The following is an 18,110-nucleotide window of genomic DNA, read 5'->3' on the forward strand; positions in this document are numbered from 1 at the left end:
TCTCAGCTGGATCACAGGTGCTGCATATGTATGTCACACCTAAATACCAGCTGAGGAACACGCAGGAATGACAGACATCTGAGACAACGAACTGTTTTTACTTTGAGTGGAGAACATGCATCATCCTCTTGAAATACTACTATATAAAGTAGCATTTATTACTATTTACTAAATAATTCTCATTTCGCTACTGGGAGGCTACAGGTTGTAGACAGAATCCACCTCTGCTTCAGACAAGGAAATTAATCCTTTGACATGTCACCTGATTTCATTTCACTGACAGAGAGAGCAGAGCAGAGATAGGGCAGCTCTTTCTCCAGGATCCCCTGAAGGGCAGGTATGCCTCCCGCACATGTACCTGATGCCTTAAGTCTCTCCCTGCAGAGCCTCGCAACTCCACAAGTGAGTGATCCCACAGAAACCAGTGACAGAAAACCCTAACTGCAGGGGAAAAATAAGGAAGGGCCGAGGATTTACCGCGATTTTCACACACGAACTGCAGTGCCATAAAAACAGAGACAGCTGCACTGTCTGGAGCCTGCTGCAAGTCAGACATCTGATGGCAAGAGGTGTCAGCACTGCAACCTCTTGGTCCCACAGGTCCTGGAGATCAAGTCCCTCCCACGTCATTTCCCCTTGGATGAAGTACCTTTTCCTTCCCATGTTTCTTACAGAATTGCATGTGTCCTAACTCAGCTTTGTAATACCATACAACCAGAGTAACTGACTTGCTAAAATCTTTGTAAATCAAACACAAAACAGCTGCCTGCAAACATCCCAGCAACTGAGAGCTCAGCTCTCCCTCCCAGCAATGAATCATGACCCAGTAACATCCTCCAGTTCCCATGTGGGTTGTGGTGGACAGTCTTGCAAAGGAGACCACTGAACTTCCACAGATTACACTTAAGACAGTATCGCCCTGCGGCAGTTCTTTGATGCATCTGCTAGTTCAAAGGGGACCAAGTAACTTCTAGCGTGCCCAGCCAGCATCAGCTCACGGCCCTGTAGCTGCAGAAGACAGATAAGGAGCTTGCCCTATACCAAGGGACAACTCTCACAGCACAGGGAGGCACAGGGGGCAAGAGGCAGAGTGGGACAGAGCCCCAGCCAGCCAAAGGGGTGCACGGAAAGGGGATACCAGCTGGCACCCCTCCTGCAAGCCAGCCACCCATCCACAGCCCAGCTCCCCCTCACTCCAGTGAGGTAGCCAGACACCTGCCCTGCTGTGCTGGGGACCAGTGTCTGGCTAAGCAATAAGATCACAGACGTTTTGCCAACTCTGTTCATTCACTGCCTGTTTTTCCTACATCGAGCGTTACGCTCTGGCCTTAGAAACACTAGAAGTAAGTGTTCCACGGATCCAAACCAGAAGAGACATTCAGAGTACAGAGAGTCCCACAGCTATCCCTGGCAAAACATGAAGACATACTATTCCTTCCACTGATTTTAGTCTTGCCCTTTGCTTTTAGACATTTTATATAGAGTGGCCAAGCTCCACTTCCAAATCTCAGCTTCTCCATAAGCTTGCCTGTTTCCTCTGAACTAATTTTCACCTGTTTTCCTTCAGTACGTGTAGGTGCTTAGTGCAGGCTGGTAGACAAGCCTGAGGTACTATTGACCACAGAAAATATCCAGCTGCCTTGCCTTCAGCGCTACCCTGACCCAGGTAGAGACAAGGTGGTTTCTTTTTTGGTTGGGGGATGTTGTTTTTTAACAATGAATTACATGCTAAATGGGAGCTGCAATTCAAGCCTTTTCAAAAGCAAGCATCTCCCTTTCCCCACCGCTCTCTACTCTTTTTTTTTTTTTTTACTTTCAAACAGCTGAATTCTTTTGTCCATTTTATATCCGTTTTGCAGCTTTTTAAGTCAGCTGAAGGTGTTAAATTATAATTTTTCAATGCCAGTAAGTATGAAATCTCCAATTGAGTCATTCAAAAGTCCTTTTTAAACAGCAATCTGAGGAGATAGCTTTCAAACTTTTGCGTGCCACATACTTACTGTAATGTCTGACAGAGAAAAATGTGTGCTGGCAACACTTCTTAATCCACACTGAAAAAAGAAAATTGAAGCCATACTTCTAGCAAGATTAGTTAATGATCAATAGCGACAGGTAGCTATAAACACAGTAATGGAGATCCTCTCGTATTCTCTCATCTTCTGGTGCAGCCCTCCCATAACTACATTTCAGGAAAATGAATTTGTTCCATCTCCCACTCTGGGCAAGTTACCACAAAAACAACATGAGAAAAAAAAAAGCCAAAGAAATTTCCCATAAAGAGAAATATCAACAGCTGCAATGCTTGACAACAACAACCTAACCCATCTGTAAAGAAAAAGGGGGGAAAAAAGACAAGGGGGAGGAGGTTGTGAAGTCCATGGAGTAAAAGAAGAAGTTGCCCCTGATGGAGTCTTCTCTGTTGGAAATGAGTAATTGTAGAATACCAGGTCTCATGAGATAGGAGGACCAGTGAGAGGAGACAGGAGAAAGTTTATGTACAAGCTGGAAAGCACTTTTTCTGGCAAATGCCCACAGGTTTGGCCATTAAAAAGAGTCAAGATTCTGATTCTTCCTGACCCTATTTCTCACTTAGTAATGCTGTGTTCCCAAAAGCATTCCCAAGAAAAGCAGAATCATAATTTCTACCTTAAAATTTCACATTTCTTGACTTTTTAAATAATCCTTTTCTGTATAAGAGGTCAAATTTCAAGCTGTTCCATGCAAAGGCAAGCACAGAATAACTCCGTCATTTCCTAACTGACAGCAGACTGAGTGGGAGACTGCAAGTCCTGCAACTGCTGGATCAGGCATGCTCAGCAGGGCTTGCGGGCTCTGTCTACCTCGTAGTCCAGGACGACCCTAACAGCAACGCAGCAGCTTGGAGCAGTTTCTTATCCAGAGCCAGAAGCCTGGTAGCTTCCTGCTGTAACACAATCTATGGGTTCCCTTGAACTAGTAAAGTTGCTTGAAAGATTTTGTACTCTCACTGGGATGGGGCAATGGAATTTCTAGCTTTAGCCAAGGGGTGCAGCAGAGTATTTCACCAACCCACTTCAGCTGCCCAGTTCGGGACTTCCTCTTCCTGGGCTCACCATATGCTGATGGAGACAGATGAGTTTTTCCAAGCAAGAACATGAGACCACTTGCATTTAGCTCCTGCTCTTACTCGCTCTCTGTAAATGGGTCCTTCCCCTGACTGCACAGTCTGTGTGCCTATAACAAGAAAGCAAGACTATTGTCTCCTCCTTAAAAATTCAAAGCAGCTTCCCTCAGTAGATCATGCCTCAAAGCTCGAAGGGAATGATGCCCTGTTTAAGTGTGCTAGCTGGGCATAGTGGCACTGTGCCTGTGCCTGGACAAAATGTCATCACTACACGGGGCACCCTCCCAGTGAGGACAGTCAACTAAAAAGTTTTTACATAGCTCCTCTGCTTGTGAATGTATTATCAGGAGATTTGCCTGTCCCATATTCTTAAACTATAATGGGCAGATTTCTTATTCAATGTATTAGACTAACAATTGTGATTCCATTTACCATTAGCAAGGACGTCAGTTCTACTTTCATGAAAGTCTCATTAATTCAGGGTCATTTATATAGGACTTAAAAAGTTTTTAAGTAGTTTCCTACAATGGGAGTGATTTCTAAGCTTCCTAGAGTTATTATATGTTCATTATCACTTTGTGCATGCTTTGGCATGTACAAAGACCCTATTCCTTCAAAAAACAACACTTGAAGGTATGAATTTTAAATGCAGAAATATTAAGCACTTAACACAAAGGTAACTGCAGAATCAGGACCACTGCACAAATGTTAACTGTAACTTTGAGGGGAAATTCAGAGCTGTTAGTTACTCCAAGCACTCTTAGGCATAACTTAAAATACAAAAGAGCATGTCAGAAAGCAAACTGGCATTTACAGTTAACATTGTTTCTCAGTAAAGGAACTTAATTGTAACTTTATAGAAAGAAAATAAACATAAGTGAATAACAAATCTGCATGTCTTAAATGAGCTACAAAACAGTAAATCAAAATGTACTAATTAAAGGAAAATTTTATTAGCCAGTGTTTTATGGACAGAATATAGGGCAATAGCATAACAACGAAGATAAATAATGTAGCTTATATCTGTAAACTATATATATGTTTATGTCTTGGTAGAACTGATAAAGCCGCACCACCAACTCAAAAGAAATTAGATCTCCACACTCAGGTTAGAACAGATAAGGCCCAATTACATATTAATTAGGAACTAAAAATTAAGGTTTAAATTAAGATGTATACGGGTAGACGGAAGCAACCTCAGTCTCTCAAGTATTTACTTTTGCATAAACAGGACCACAATGCCTAATGCCACCTTGAAATCTTAGATGTAAGAAAACTACAGAATTTCTCCTCTGTGTCATTGCACCAAGAATATGTTGAGTCTGTCCTTTACGCCCAAAAACTCCAGAAGAAAGCTGAAGGTTTGCCAGACAACTCCTACAACTCTAAACCTTCATTCATATAGAAAAATGCTGTACCCATTTGAAAAGCCTGTCACTCAAGACTCCTTGTGCTTTTTCTGGTTGCTGGGCATCCAGAAAAATACAGAACAAATTATGCATACCTAATCACAGTTCTATCCTACAGGTGCAGTAAGCAAATTTGCTTTTCTCTGACAATGATTCTTCTATTGGATTTGTCCGACTTCTCAGTCTTAAAAATCTGATAACCCTATAACAGAAATGCCACACTGCTACAACATTGCACTAACAATGAAAGTTCTGGCTTTAGTCCCTGACAAAGGCACTCCCTTTACTCCCAGATCCTAACCCACTTTTAAGGAGATGTTACCACACAGGAAATTCTTTGCTACAGTTAAACAGCCCACAGCTGCACTCCTTTTGCTTTGCAGTCTCCATTTCAACCTGCATCGTGAGTTTCCATGGAGATTTGCAAAGGGAGAACTATCAGTGCTATGTCAAATCTGGAGATCACAAACATTTTCTTTCCAATATTTAAGCAAACAAATCCAGAAGGAACATCTTGCCCTGAAGGTCCATATCGTGATTCACAGTTCCAGCCTCCTGTCTGATCTTGGAAAAAGTTAACATCTTTGAGCTTCAGTTTCTTGTAAATTAGTTATAACAGTTCTTCCCTTCTGCCACACTTTGCCTGTCTTGTACACTTCAAAGGGATGATCTTCAGGACAAAGAGTCTCCTACCAAGACTTCGCACATCACTTTAAAGAAAAAAAGGAGAGAGGTTTGTAGTTTGTAGTTTGAGAGCTCTGTAAAGGAAGTACATGCTATTGTTTACACCATTTAATGCCAGGGTGATAGTTTTCTGCAAGCCAGGTAAAAACTCCCCCTCCCGAGCTTCAAGCTTCTGTAAGATACTCATCTGCTTCTCTCACCAGGTGCAACTGGTGCTTACAACTACCAGTGATTAGACCTTAGCATCTGAGCTGATATGTATCAAGTTCAGAGCAGAACTAGCTTAATTATGGTGATATGTCTGCATGTTTAATCAGATACTGCTAAATAAACGATTAAAACAATTAACTGCATTTTGTAAGACACTGAACACACACAGCAACACTAAATTGCTTGCAAACATTGCAGGTGATTTGGCTTCTTATTATATAATACGTTGGGGAAAGCTGTATACACCGACAATAAACTGATCTAAGATTTTTGTCTAACAACATGTGGAAACCTGAAACAGCAGGGACTAAGGCAAAGGAAAGGGAAGCATCTGAAGAAAAATTATGTGGCAACCATTCTATTTTCCAGAGTAATGTAACTCCCTCTTCTGCCTTAAATGCTTTCTAGAGCTTTGTCAACATCATGTCATTTCCTTTCTTTCCTGTTATCTCATCGCCTGTATCTTTCTTCCCTTTCAACCCTATTGGCATGTTTTTTTACTGTTATGTTCTCATGTATGTAGGGCTGACGGTAAAAATCCTGCAAGGGAAACACTGGAGGGAGTTTTGGAAAACACAAAGCAATAGGAATCCTCTGAGCACTATTTTTCACAAAGGTTCACTAATAAACTGATCACTGCAGAGCTCTGCAGCTTCCAAAAGGAAAGACAGATGAGAATGGTAAAACAGTTCAGTTTGTGTTTTAAACTGTAGCACAGTACATTTATTTTGGCATTTAAATCCCTCATTTCCCCAAGGACAAACTGTGCACATCTCAAGTAATGATGCCCAGATGGCTCTACAGATATGGCTTAGCAGTCAAGCTTTTTGCTGGTGTAAAGTGGCAGTTTCACTGATCTCTCATACGCTTTGCTGAAAACTCACAAGCTATTTCATCTACAGGATAGCACACCAACTTCAGTAGGTCCAACAGTCTACTTAAGAACCAGTTTTACGACAATAATATTTACCATTTTGATTTTGAATTTTGCTTTCCAGAAATTTGCAGTATTTATTCAAAATACCTTGCTTTGCAACCATGCACGCCATTAAGAGCTTGCTAGTGAAAGAAAAACTCCAAGGGGTGTGAACACTGCCAAAGCAAATGTGCTTACTAAGTCAAATAAATATTTGCAGATTTCTTTTCAGCACTCACCAAGCTTTAGCATCAACATATTTGCAATCACTGCAATTAGCAGGAAGTGAGGCTCAAGCCTACGATGTAGGGAAACATCCTTAAAGAAGGAAGAGACCTTACTTGACTTGCTAAAATGATTAGGAACAAGACTGAAAGTGAACAAGCAGCACATGGTGTTTCCAAAGACTTATACAAGTTTAGCAGAAAGAGCTGCTCCATTAGTTCAGTTAATAGAACATTCTGTTACTCCCAACTTCCTCTGTTACTGTGCAGAAGAAAAGAGGAATATATTATTTTACTTTAAATAGAATCAAAGCCTAGCAAAAGGATAATATATAAAATAATTATATTATTATGAGACTGGATTTGTTGCCAGAATTGCTAGGACTCTGCCTTTATTTTAAACACAGCTGCTCTATCAATTTAATGCCATAATCAGTATATATATTCAAACATAGGGCACCTTATGTGGAAAACGGACACTTCCTGACTTCCGCAGTAAGTAAAGGGATGTAGCATTCATTTCGTCTGTAAGCATCACTGAAAGTCTAAAGGCGGATGAAATTCATGTGTTTGTTTTGGTCACCATATAATTCAAAGATGAAGATACCTCCTCTTTTCTTTGTATCACAGTGTCTGAGCCAATCGCAGCCAAAAGACATCTAGCACTCTTAATGACATAATAAAAAGGGAGTAAACGAAAAATGCATTCTTCATAATAGAGCTTAAAAAGACAAACCTCTTCTTGAATTAAGAAGCAACATATTAAACCAAGTCATAATTTTATTTTCCCACAGGAAAAACAATTATTCACACAACGCAAACTACTGGAATCACTGAAGTTGCCATATCTCCTGTGATTTAAAGCTATTCTAGCTCATGAGTTTTCAAATGAAAAAGAAGGGCTTTTTTCTCATTTGAAAATAGAATCTTGAGCATCTGGCAAGACAGTGAATGGGCAGAGCACATCAGGGCAAGATTACCTTCCTTCTTATTTTGCTATTATCAATTTGCTCAAAAGAAAATTACAATGGAAAGGTCATCACACTGGAAAAGGCAGATCAGGGTTTTCAACCCCAACAAAACACACAACCTTGCCATTTACCGTTAAAATCTAAAAGACTGTAACCGCAATCCTTCTGAAAGAGCTAGTTTTAATCTTGCTGCCATTATAGCTGCTGATTTTCTCCCTTTTTATTGTTCTTTGATTTCCATTTTGATTATTTAATGAAAGGATAATAAATTCTTGACCTTCATCTCATGGGCTGTCACATCTGGCATTTGATACTGTTCTGTGATAGGACACTATGCCCGTGGGTTGTCCACGTATTGTATATTAACCTTCTAAACTGAACCTATGCGAAGAATGTAAATTATGCAAGTTCTCAGGCTGTACTTTTGCCTTTTGATAATTTGCCATCGATTAAATTTCGTGTGCTAATCAAGAGCCAGAAATTTTCTTTTTCACAGGTAGAGCATTTTGAACTGTTTTACCACATGCTACAGCTTACTTTGCTTACCGGGAGACTCGCAAAGGTGTGTTTGATCTCAACTCTATTGTTGTACGAGTCAATACAATAGTACAATGGGGGTTTTTTTAAGTTTTTTACTTGTGAGGTTGCTAATCCAGATCACGATACCAGGAGGGATTACTGTGGTCTACAACTGGCTTCATGCATAAGGTAAGCTATGGAGTTCTGTTGAAATGTTCCTGCTTGGACTAGCATGTACACTCTCAGAAGGAAAACCATTCTTCACTTTTTAAGTCCTTGAAGACAGACAGACAACCTCCACGCTTGTCATGCTACGGGAAAATTTAATGATCCTCCCTGTTCATATGTTTTATTTCACCACTGAGTTTGTCACCTTCAGCTCCCAGCCTCCTGACTTTATTGTTCTCATACCTGCCTAACTAAACAGCCATATAGTGTGGACGCTTTATTCGTGTATCATTTGCTGTATTGTGCATCTATATCTCCCAGAAGAGGAGAGTGTAGAGACCTTCTAACAGCACCCTCGTGCCACAGCGAAATGCAGTGAGTCAGCCAAGTGGTTTTCACGTCTGGATTTGGCAGGATCAATATTCTTTTACAGATCTACACTCTAGTCTGTTAGTGACCACATGTATATGTACCAAACGTACAGTTCAGGTACCTTCTCTAGGCCAAACGTTTGATAATTCCCTGTGTATACAGCCAAAGTCTTACAGTCACAACATTACACTCATTTCATACCTGGGTGATAATCCATAGGAGTTTCAAGACTTTTCCAACATCACTTGCCAGAAGAGAATTCTCCATCCTTACTGTCATTACCTCCACAGAAAGCATTTCACACTAAAAGAGAGTTTTCTTTCCCCTTTTCAGTATACCAGGCCAATTCAGGTCATTCCACATCAGCTGTCTTCTGTCTTCCAGCAACTGCCAAATTCGCAATACTTGCATCACTTTAAACGTCATCAGCGCTTTATGTCCTCTTGTTAAGCCAATTCTAGAAAGAAAGAAAGAAATAGGAAAGATTTCAGACAGGAGTCATTTCTTCCTGTTTACAGCTCAGGTTTGAGACACACCACTTAGCGATTTTTCATCCATATATATCATATAACAATTTGATTTTGTGTCATTTTTGTCTCTAATGAGAAAGTTGTGCAGTATTAATGCAGTGTCTTATCAAAGTTTAATTACATCGCCATTAAATTATCGATGCTTCAAATTCAATAGTAACAGACATTTCTATAAAGGTATATTGTCTAGCGCTATTTTGTCCAGGACTGATGCCAGACTGACAGGCCAAGAACTACCAAGAATGGTCTCTCTCAGTGTATTTAAATGTTGCAAACTTGTTTTCTTTAATTTCAGGGAGGTTTGTCATGACTTTGAAAACTTCCCGAAAAATCAACATCAGTGACCCAGGAAGGCTCTTTGCAAATTATTTAGATCTATAAATATAGAGTTGTTTTTTTTTTAACAGTTGCTGTTGAAGAATCTTCTGACTTGCTCCTCCCCTTCTTCCCCCTGGAAAAGACGGAACTCCCGGTCTCCATTTGAAAGACTCAATAAAGCACAGGGGTCCATGCATGTAATGCTGTGTAAGCCCATGAACAACCAGACTGAGGAGGTGTGACTCAAGTTTTATTCGTATTCTTTTAGGTCCCTGCTGTCCCTTCAGGAATGCTAACGTATTAAGTGTGCTCATGAAGTTAGTTCTGTTTAACTCAACTTCCTAAATTACATCAGCAAGCAGTCAACTAAGCGAAGTACAGATTGGTTTAAAATGGCTAACATCTGTCCATTCGCCAGGGAACCAAGATATTAAGCTTGCATTCACTCGCTGTCTAGCCACACCATTTTTCTTTAACACGAGCACTTCTCATGCTTAGTATCGTGATCATGGATTAGATCATCAATTTGTAGACATTTACTGAAATATTCCTAACTAATTCCCAATTATTGTTTCTGTTTTTCTGCCCAAATTCAGTTCGCATGGCTAATAACAGTTTCAGCTTTGAGAAACTGGCAAGCGCTGAACATGATTCGTCTCTGAGGTACCAGCCATTTGGCAACAGGATATGCCATTTTTAGTGCAATCTTACACTTCCTCTCCAATTTGCCTGCCTCGATACTTCCTGATCATAATTTTTACTCCAGTAATAAAAACCTCCCCCTCAGGTGTCATTAATAGTAACTCAATCAAATTAACATCTATGAATAAGCAATCATTCTCTATTTTGTTACCCATGAAGCGTGCATTACAGCGTACAAAAGAATTTAGTTCAACTTCTTTGGTTAGCTTTGTAAATGCATAGGTCTGTTGTGGATTTGTACTCTGTTGGCTCTGCCATCCACATTCCACTTTCTGTTGTCGTTTAACATCTTTCTAATGCCTTTCTGGCTTTGTATGCAAAATGATTCCAGTAATGAACAGGCCTCCTTGTCGCAGTTTTACCAGCTATCCATCACCCACGTTCTGAAGCATTTAAAGACTAATCACCATTCTCTGAGGGCTTTAGCTGCTAATAACAAACCCCATTACTCACTAGAAAACCTGAAGGATGGTGGAATAAGATTTTCAGAATGAAATAATGTAACTTTTATTCAGCAAATTCTATTAGGTGATTTGATTTCAGAATAGCTATTGGGACCCTGGGGACTCAAAAAATACTGACCATTCTTCCACTGATGCTAGGCATGTACTTAGTCAAGTGGTCAATGGTATCATGGGTAAGTATTTCTACAGCCGTACTGCATTCATTGGGGACCTTATAAATGCCTATAAATATCTCAAGGATGGGTGTCAGGAGGATGGGGCAAAACTCTTTTCAGTGGTGTCCAGCGACAGGACAAGGGGCAATGGGCACAAACTGAAGAATACGAAGTTCCGTCTGAACATGAGGAAGAACTTGTTCACTCTGAGGGTGATGAAGCACTGGAACAGGCTGCCCAGGGAGGTTGTGGAGTCTCCCTCTCTGGAGATATTCAAGACCCGCCTGGACAAGGTCCTCTGCGGCCTGCTGTAGGAGACCCTGCTTTGGCAGGGGGGTTGGACTAGATGACCCACAGAGGTCCCTTCCAACCCCTACCATTCTGTGATTCTGTGATTCAGTATCTTAGAAAAAAGACCTCACTCCATTGTGATGGATTATGAAGTGATACATACCAGTATTGTCACACAGGCGATCACAGAGTGTTTAAAATAAACCCTACTTTATTGAGAACTGTGCGTAGGGTAATGCTTACATGGGCAAGTAAACCTCTTGAACAGCAAGGGTCAGTTGCTCTCTGACTGACAACGAGACTTATTCACAAATGTCCTTCCAACAGTGACTTCAGATGAATTGGGGGAAACTCCCTGAACTTGTCTGTGGCTGATTTCTTATATCCACCTGGTCTGGTCGTACTTGACTGCTCCAGCCCACGCATGATGCATCAACTATTTACTACCCTACCCTATGCACCATTTCTGTATTTTTACGAACCGTTTCCAATGACTCTTTACAAAAGTCTTATCTATGTCCAGTTTGGTTGGTTCTGCAGTAGAAATCACCTTGATTGTCTAGTATGGCCAGGTTCCCCACTCAGCTCTGATGTTGATTAACATCAGTATACTGTGACACACAAATCAATCTAGACACAGCAGGAGCTGCCTGGGGGAACCTCCAGGACTTTCTGAAATTCCTGCCTGAAGAGCTGTTGCAATAAATAGTCAAATACTTTTTTGAGAAGGTGGTTACGATTCAGAAATCACCTTGTCTCAAGTCAATCCACTGTCTCAAACCAGTTGACTATCACACCTAGGCAGACACATCAGTGACATCCTGGACCACCCAGGGAATTAGTTACAGGTGCAGCCCCGATACCCAGCTACAGCACAATTACAACTACAGGACAAACTTGCGTTTCATCCTTGTATCTCCCTTATGGCTTAAATTCGATACCTTTTGCCATGGTATGATCCCTCATTTTAAACTTTTAATTAGATATATTAATCCCAGTTCTAACCTCATCAATTTTAATCATGTTTGCTTGTGAAAACAGTTCTAACATTTGTTTGGGTACACGGTCTTTCACATACTTCTTAGCATCGGCCATATTCTGCCAAGTATCATTTAAAGTGAAACTTTTCACTAAGTCAACACACAGGTCTGAAGAGAAATTAGCAATTTAGTAGGAATCTTTCTTTCAACGGATAGCAATGAGACTTCACTTGTCATACAGTAGAAGCTACTCTTTGTTCCCAGTGTTCATGAAATGAGGAAATGAGATTTCTACCGTTTCTTTTGTTTTTCATGTGAATAGGTAAAGGAAAAGACTTAAGTGCCTAAGAGTTCACAGCAAAATCATAAGTTCAATTATTGTGTGAAAATCTCTGCATTTTTCACACCTTTACAGCAATAATTTATCAGCTTTACAAAACAAAACCATGAAAATGCTGCACTCATTTGCCATCTTTAATTTTCCATGTTTTAATTAACATATACCCTTTTCGACTTAGATAAACTTGTTCAGTTTGTAGACTGTATGCAAAGCTGTAATTCAATAAAAATCAATCTAGTACTGAAGTGTAAACTAACTACATGGATTCTTTCAAAGTCCCTTTATTTTTCAGATAATGGTCTTCTTTAAAGTCATGCTGGAAATGAAGTTAATGCCCAGTTACAAACCCACAACATTACACACGTGTGTTTGTGTGATACATACGCACATATCTTAAACAGGGTTTCATGGAGGTTTGGAGTGACTTGAACCTAAAGACCTCAATCTTTCTTCCAGCTACCTCTCTGAAGAGGGGCTTCTTAAGATTGCCCTTGACAACAGGTGTCCAGTAGGTGTTCAGTGCTTGCACTTGCATCACTTGTTTTTTTTCCTCTTTCCTTCACAAACTGTCTTTATCTTGACCAATGAGCTCACTTTTGCTCTTCCTGTTCCTTCCCACACCCTGCAGGGGTGGGAGGGGGAGCCAAGTGAGCAAGCAACCCTGTGGGTGCATAGCTGCTGGCCACGGTCAACCTACCACAAAGGTAATATTGTATCTTCACCCCTTTTTCCACCTTAAATACTCTACATGTTGCTCTTTACCTACTGCTGAGATCAGTAATATCTCTAAAGTCAGAATGAATTTAGTGTTTTCTCCATGTTCCTCTCTCCCTCACTGCAAGCTCTTTTGAATGACAGACACATAGTTCTTTGGCTTAGCATGGCCCTTCAGCAGTACTGGTCCTGTTCTCAGTGTCTAGCATTTTCTGACTTACTTCATCTGCAGAGAGCAGGAGTTAGATGTAAAAGCCAGGCCTACCTAACACATATGAGCACCACGTGCAAACTCTTCTGAAAGCCTCCCAGTAAATCTTGCTGCTTCATGAGGTAGACAGCAGATGACGTCACCACTGCTATTTTCCCCACAAGCAGCAATACCCTTCCTGTTTTGCGGCGGTCTGTAAGATAACTTGCAGCTAATCAGACACGTCTTCAGAATAAAAAACTTCAGTGGCTTTGAGGACCTCACAATTAAAGTTCTCTGATGAAGCAATATCCTAAGCAGCTCAAAATGTATAAGGATTACTTATATACAGAGCAAAAAGTGTACTCTAACATTTAAAGGAAATACATTTCAAGCATGCATTGCTGGTTACAGCAATTTTCAAGAAGCATTTAGTTCCTTTACTTTGCATATCTCTATCAGTATACATGGTTACTGTTGCATACAGATCTAGCAATTTAAAGAAACAGAAAAGTTGTATATGATTCAGCATGCCATCCAGTACAATCAACCACCCATGCTTCAGCCAAGGTTGCCAAAGCGGCATTGTGTGTGTCTGTAATGCAGATTACAATGTACTGTAGAAATACCTCAGCTGAACTGGAGAGTGGAAACAGGCTGAGATAGCACTTCACTTAACACAACCTGACTTTCCCTGACATGTCTCTACACTACACAAGAATCATAAAAATAGCCCCAGTGTGAACATATTCTAAGTAATTCTAAGATACAACTCAATTGCATAATGTCCACAGAAAAATGCTCTCTTCGCTGTGCTTACTTGACCAACTGATTGTTCATAACAATGTAGAGTGAAGGCTGCTTCTAAAAAGAATTTGAAAAATCTTGAATGTTGTGGGTTTGTTTTGAAGCAAAATTAAACACACTAAAATGTCTTTTTAATGTTCTGGGTGATTCAGTACACAGTCCTTGTTTCGAAATGGGGACACAACTGCAGAAGACACACAAATCAATTACCATCATCAAAAATAAAATACTGCAGAAACAATCATGTAAAATATTGTAATATCACAGTAAGCCTCAGCTTTGCACTAGTTTTTGGTGTCTGGTATGCAGGGAGGAGACCACAGCTATGTTTCAAATGACTACTGAAGATCAGTTTATTCAGCAGGAAACTTTAGGGAATTCTGGAGGGAAACACTGAGCACAACCACTGTAAAGTCTGAGCCGCTAAGGAGAGATAATTAAGAATCTTCTCCAGAGAGTAGGTGCTTAGAAGTACACTTTCAAATTTTTGAGCACTTTTCTCTAAGACAAAAAAAAGTCAGGTGCCTGCCTTTTCTTTAGCTTACTTGTGGTAAAGCCAGGCTGCTTTTTATCCTATTGCCCATTTTCTCATGTGTCTTAATTAGTCCTTCCTTCAAACTTTGTTCTAAGCTACACATGCAGCTGAGGTGAGATTAATGGCCTGTCCTTTACCATATCACTTCTTCTCCCCCTTCTTAAATAAAGGTACTGCTTTCGCTATTCTGTAGTCATATCCATTCTCCCTTGAGGCTTATTAAAAATATTCACCGGCGGTCCCGCCATTTCATGTGCCAGCTCTTTCAGCACTGTGGGACAGAAATTAGTCAGTCTCCTGATTTGAAAGGATTAAGCTCTTCAGGTTCTCATCTAGAAAGCGGAAATTTCTGTTTCCATAACCTCACTGCTGATAGCCATCTTTCCTTTGCTCTAATGGTCAACATCCTAGGCCTGCTAAATCCCAGCACAAACCATTCAGTTCAACTCTTAGCTAGGCTTGGATTATGGTCCTCTCTCCCTCATTGTACAGTGAACCTTTCTTCAGTCATTACTCTTTTTGGTTTTTAAGGCTGAACAATTTTTTGCCATTTCCTATTAATATTTCTTCCAAGGTCTCTCTCAGTCTGGCTTGTGGCAATTCTAATTTTATTCCTGTATCTCTTGACTTCTTGTCTAATCTGGCTTTTGGGAAGAATTTTCTCCCTTTTCCTGTTTAGGGACTGTCCTCAAAACTGTGCTTTCATTCATTTCATGCTGCTCCATCGCTCACAGTAAACTATCTCGGTCATTCTGTGCCAAAGTCCCCGGGCACCCCTCAGCATTCATCTCCATGTATCTCTCTGATCTCTAGGTCTTCCCCCACTTTCAAGTTCTTTCTTCCAGCCAGGACCTTCACCTTCTTATTTCCAGAGCTCCTCCTTCTTCCTGAAACCATTTCTTCCTTTTAGAAACCCTTCTTTTGGCCTCCAGGCCCTCTTCTTCCAGGCCCCAATATGACATTTTTCCATATCTAAATAGTCTATGCACAGAAGCTGAACAAGTGATCACCATCCATATTGGTGGTTCTCTCTCATCTCTCTGTGTTAACTGGACAATTCAGGCCGTGCCACTTCAGTCTAATCCAGATTATGAAATTTAAACCCAGCCCATACTGGCTACAGCTGGCAAGTAGCAGGCTTCTGTTTGAACATTCAGAAGCTCAACTTCAGATATTCACTCCACACACACACACAACTTAAGCTATTTTTCACCCATGACACTCCCCAGGCAAAGAGTGTTTCTATCATTTTCTTCCCTGCAAAGACGTAGGAAGTTCTCCAGATCTGAATACAGTCACTGCAAAAACTGGGAACCCAGTAAGTGAAATGTAAACAAGAGATTTAATATACCAACATGGAACATTACCTTATTCTCTCATGTGTTTTTAAATGTTAAAGTCTTTAGACTGAGTCTCCATATAATGAAAGGAAGACATCAGTTTGGCTTCTACTGTGCTCCACTATATTCATGTACTTCTTTAAAATGCCAGCTATTTTTATTTTGGTGTGTGTGGCTCTGAGGTATTTTACCCCCTACATTTTTCTTGCAGCCCACAAAGATACACTCATGCTGTTCTGGTGGTTGGTACTGAATCAAGAATAGCAGCTCAATCTAAAAATGTGTACACAACCAGTTTAACCAGCCACATCACAACTTTGGTTCATTGACACCCCCCTGGAAGCACTGAATGGATCATCTGCGAGCAGAGACAAGAATTGTAGAAGCAGATGATCACCCTCTATTTAGCTGTAGAAGCCCAATATATTTAATATAACTCAAGGAACATTTAGAGATGTATGGTTTATCACTCTATAAAGTTATGCACCACAAACTCTGGGGAAAATACCACTGTGTAAATCTCAAGAGTGTATTAAAGAATCCTACGGTATTCAAATTCATTTAAGCCTTTCCTATAGTAACTTTGGACCCAAAGGCAGTTTTCAGGTCTACTCACTGTGCAAAGTAAATCCATTGCAAACAGTGGTGCAGATCACATTTAAATGTGGTCCTGGAGACAGACCAGAAATAACCAAAGCTGACCATCTGAATTTAAGGAGAGGCTGAGCAACAGGTACCACCGGGCTGAAGAGGTGCTGATACTTACTGACAGAAATTGTAATACAGAAGATCTGAGAGTAAAAGAAGAGCTGAGAAGAGAGAGGACGTCTCCCTGGGCGTGCTGTTCTGACAACTCTCTGAAAGCGCCACTAAATGCCAAACTCAACCCAGGTGTATTCATCCTCACTAGGAATAACAGCAGAAAAGGTGTGCACAATAGATTTAAACACTGAAAAAGAAAAAATTATTCAATCTCCAAGTGTTCATTTCACTCTCAGTAAGCAATAAATCTAGCTGACCTCGTATCTTGGAGGTGGGTATAACTGCAGCAGCAGGAAGCTACAAAGGAGTATTAAAATATAGTGCTCTGACTGCATGCTGGGCTGGGTGGAGGCAGATCAATCTGGTTTATTGAACCTGCTGTTGAAAACAGACTGCTGTAATTTGAATCCAGCATGCTGTTTCCTAAAGAACTGTCTCTCCTCTCCAGACACATGCTGTCCCAAAACAGTTTTTCAGGTGGCTTTTCATAAATTCCTCCCAGTCTCCCAAACAGGGTGGCCTGCTCTTTGTTAGCTGCTAGCTCTTCCCCCAGGTGTTTCAACATCGATAACAGTGAGGCACTGGATGCCTCTGTAAGCACAAGTTGAACCAAGCCACGTCATCCACCTTGGTCTAGCTTTGTTTCCACAATCAATTTCATTACTGCTGAAATTCATCCCACCAGCTGCTTGCCCACCCTGATGAGATAGATACAGATAACAGAAAATAAAGCTCGTGTGGAGAAGGATAACAACAAGGAACATGGCTGCAGGCTTGTGAGGTCTATAATACATACAGGTACTCGACAGCAGATGGCCAACACTTTACAGACATTTCAGCTGTACCCAACACTGATCTTCTTACTTGAATATGCAGTGAGGTTCCTGTGAAGCACCTCTCCTTTACAGAGCCACGTGCTCTCACCTCAGATCACATACACATATCACAGCAGGCCTGTCCGGCTTCTTCTGTGCCACTGCCTGCTGCTTAAACACCTTCCGTTTCCTTCTCCTCTCCTGAGCTGCACAGACTTTCTCTCAGCTCCCTCGTACTGTTCCTCCCCGGACATACACCTCTCCCAGCAACTCCTGGTGCTGTCAGCTCTCACACTTGTGACCCACACAACCCACAGCTGAAAAGGTCCTCATCTCACTGATTCGGTCCTTCTGCTCCAGTAGTTACAGCTTGTCAGGACACACTGTTCTTGCTGCCTCTCATCTCTCTCTTACAGCTGTCATTCCCTACTCCGCTATCTCTGCCTGCTCTTCCCTTGGGGTCTCTTACCCTCGGCAGTGCTAATTCCTGTGCTCCAGCACCACAAACTTCTCCACCCTGGTGCCTCTTTCCTCTTTAGTGACATTGGCCTGGCTATCACTTCTCTCCTCCCCTCCTTCATTTGCTAATCT

General features: G+C 41.0%; 1 long non-coding RNA gene across 1 annotated transcript in view; it reads right to left on the bottom strand.

Annotated features, from left to right (window-relative positions):
- Positions 1–4,066: 4,066 nt before the first annotated feature.
- Positions 4,067–18,110, bottom strand: part of LOC142365309 (uncharacterized) — a 44,168-nt gene continuing 30,124 nt past the window's right edge. The window contains exons 2-3 of the long non-coding RNA XR_012766416.1: positions 8,778–9,033; positions 4,067–5,222 (exon numbers count right to left, since the gene is read on the bottom strand). This is a non-coding gene — a long non-coding RNA (uncharacterized LOC142365309). The remainder of the gene's footprint in view (positions 5,223–8,777; positions 9,034–18,110) is intronic.

The sequence above is a fragment of the Opisthocomus hoazin genome, chromosome 2 (genome assembly GCF_030867145.1).
Source record: "Opisthocomus hoazin isolate bOpiHoa1 chromosome 2, bOpiHoa1.hap1, whole genome shotgun sequence".
Lineage (NCBI taxonomy): Eukaryota > Metazoa > Chordata > Aves > Opisthocomiformes > Opisthocomidae > Opisthocomus > Opisthocomus hoazin.